Source organism: Rhipicephalus microplus, chromosome 7, assembly GCF_043290135.1.
Source record: "Rhipicephalus microplus isolate Deutch F79 chromosome 7, USDA_Rmic, whole genome shotgun sequence".
NCBI lineage: Eukaryota > Metazoa > Arthropoda > Arachnida > Ixodida > Ixodidae > Rhipicephalus > Rhipicephalus microplus.
The window spans coordinates 88,557,845-88,561,056 of record NC_134706.1 but is presented as its reverse complement, the minus strand read 5'-3'; positions in this window follow the sequence as shown (position 1 = coordinate 88,561,056).

The window sequence follows — 3,212 nt, the reverse complement described above, 5'->3', positions numbered from 1 at the left end:
GAGCCAACTCTTTTGCGAGTGGGGGGGGGGGCAAAACCTATATATATATATATATATATATATATATATATATATATATATATATATATCCTACTCATGGCTGGTTATTTCTTCACCCACTTTTCTTTCTTCTTATTTACATTACATTTGTTCTAATAACTTCCCCTATACATTCCTTGGCATTATTGTCTGTTAGATCTCATTAATATTGTGTCAAAACACAGAAAAGCGAGCCCTTAGGTATACACCTCCTTAGATATATATATATATATATATATATATATATATATATGTGTGTGTGTGTATATATACCATTTTATCGCGTAAGAGCCGTAAAAACTAAAATAATGAACTATTTTCAATACGGCATATTGTTTCCCATTGGTTCTTTGGCATTTAAAATTTTCTGTGTGCCATAAAATCGCCTGCTTCTTACATGACGTCACGAATCCGTGAAATGTCGCGGTGTTCATCACAGCGCATGCCCATTAATCAGGGCATTCACTTGCGTAACAATACCTAAAGCTTGTTGGGGTAGTCGGAAAGCATCTCCTTCTAAACATTATTGAAGTAGCCCCGCCGAGGTGGTCTAGTGGCACAATTCCTCTAACATTGTTAGCCAGCTGGGAGGTGAAAAAATTTTAATGTGAGCACTTCGGATCAAATATTGGTCCAAGTGTATTTTATCCTTCATGTTTCTGTGTGAACACCTGTAAAGAAAAACAGGTAATAAAGAAAAAAAAAGCCGAGGTGGTCTAGTGGCTAAGGTACTCGGCTGCTGACCCACAGGTCGCGGGATCGAATCCCGGCTGCGGCGGCTGCATTTCCGGTGGTGGCAGAAGTGTTGTAGGCCCGTGTGCTTAGATTCGGGTGCACGTTAAAGAACTCCAGGTGGTCTAACTTTCCGGAGCCCTCCACTATGGCGTCTATCATAATCATATGGTGGTTTTGGGATGTTAAACCCAACATATCAATCAATCAATATCAGTCAATTTAAGTAGACTAGCCGCCGATCACATTATCAGCGGCTATTTATAGCAGCTGGCGAGATGAATTTGTGGCGAAACGGGTCGGCGCCGCTTCTGCGCCTGCGCGTTGCGGTGATGCCTCCAAACACGGGCGCCAGCGATAAGAACACTCTCGCCCGGAATAAGCAAGAAAACTGTGTGTGTGCCTCGATTCACGGGCAGTCGTTGTAGAACCTTCAGTGCGGAAACATTAAAGTTATGTTATCCCACATCTGGTGACCCGGAAAGCGAACGTACCGCACCGCCACGGCCGTCGAGGAAACCGTTGCTGCCCTTCAACAACAAGTACAACAAATGCAACAGCAACTGCAGGCCCAGCAGCAAGTGATCCAGAACCAAGAGCAGCAGCTCCGGGAACAGCAGCAGCGCAATGAAAATGAAGCACTCTCGTCCGACGACCGTGCACCACCCCACTTGGGACACGCCCCCAAAACTTCGCTCCAGCGGTCCCTGCCACCTCGGGCGCCTCCATTGCTGCGGCCGCCACCAACACGAACGTTTGTCGCGTCACCGTCAAACTTCCGCCGTTTTGGGCAGAGGCGCCTGACGTGTGGTTCACTCAAGTCGAGGCGCAGTTTTCCACGGCACGCATCACCCAGGACCAGATGCGCTATGACTACGTCGTCGCCCATCTAGACTCACGCTATGCGGCTGAGGTTCGCGATATACTTGCGAATCCCCCGGCTGATGACCGTTACCTACATCTGAAGAGGGAACTGATCCGCCGGCTTTCAACTTCACAGGACGAGAAGGTGCGTCACCTACTCCAGCACGAAGAACTCGGTCCATTTTCGGATGCGAACCTGCATCCATTTTCTGCTTGAGGGCTGGCATTGCGGTCAGCGCAGGTTCTCGATAGCTGTACAAAACACACTGCGTGGATCGGGCCTCTCCAAAGATTCATGGGAAAGCTTAGTAGTGACTTCAAGCTGGAATGGAGAGTCACTGCATAAGCCGACACTGCAGACGACATGTTCACTTTCCGGACAAAAGTCTATTCTAACAAAGCTATTCGTCAAGAAAAAAGTATGACCTTAATTTCAGGTCTGGCGGTCCCATGCCGCCAAAATCTCACAAGGTGGGTGTCCTTCTGAGCGACTATGAACTTCGTAGATTCACTGCATGTAATCTGCGAAAATACGTTGATTCTTCATGAAATCAGACGAACTATCCCGCATAATCGTCTCTCTCAGTTTGTCCATACATGATGTGGCATAAACGGGGCGAAGGTTGTCCATGTTCACGTTTTTTTTTGTGGGGGGGGGGGGGTTTCGGTATAAATGTCACTAGGAAAGCCTTCCATTGTTTGCGAAGTGGCACTTCCCCTGACCAAATTGAGTTGAAATAATCTAACAGTGATTTATATATACCAGGTCAGGAAAATAGCTAACATTTTCACAGTAATTTTGTGTCGACCCGGAGTGGTGCCACGTTTCATTTTAGCTAGGGCCTTTCAAAGTTTGAGAACCTGGAATGGACAATCCAGTTCCACGTTCTCCGCACCTGCGTAGGAGTATACGCCGATCCATGGGGACAGCCGAGTTGCATTGCTTTGAAAGCTACTCAGTCGACTGCGTGATTGCCTTTTGCGTTTCTGAGTTTCGCTGTGGGTCTGCGTTTGGTCTATCAGCGTGCGAAATAGCCGCCAAGTATTTTTGCCACATCTCGCGTGCTGCCATGTTGCATCAGCGTAAAGCAAAATAGCTGGCGTCACGCTTGAATAAACGGAATAAGTGTGCTTACTCGTACACTTTTACTGAGCTCGTAGTTTTTCCTGCTGACTGCGATTATTCACTAGTGGCTCGGCGTTTTTCGTTGCTGATGGAAATGTGTGCAATTGGAAAACACGGCACCAGTAGGGTTCCCGAGTCGCGCTGTGATCTTCACAGACAGTGCTGAGGAATATGTTCCTCTTGCGCTAATTGTTTTCGCATCCAAAGACGGCGCAGTGGTACCCAGACTACATCTTGTAGTTGTAGGGGCGTTAATTGGCACTTTCTCGCACTTTGAAGTCCCAGAGACGCCGCTTACCGTGTCAACTAGGTGCCACAGATACACGCCTTGGCAGTTCAGGCCAACGTTACTAGAACCAGGCTCAGGCGTTTTGGTGCGAGGGTATGCGCCGGTCGCCTAAGCGCATGGGTGCGAGATGGGCGGGCTCTGGTCTATAAAATGCCGCATAAT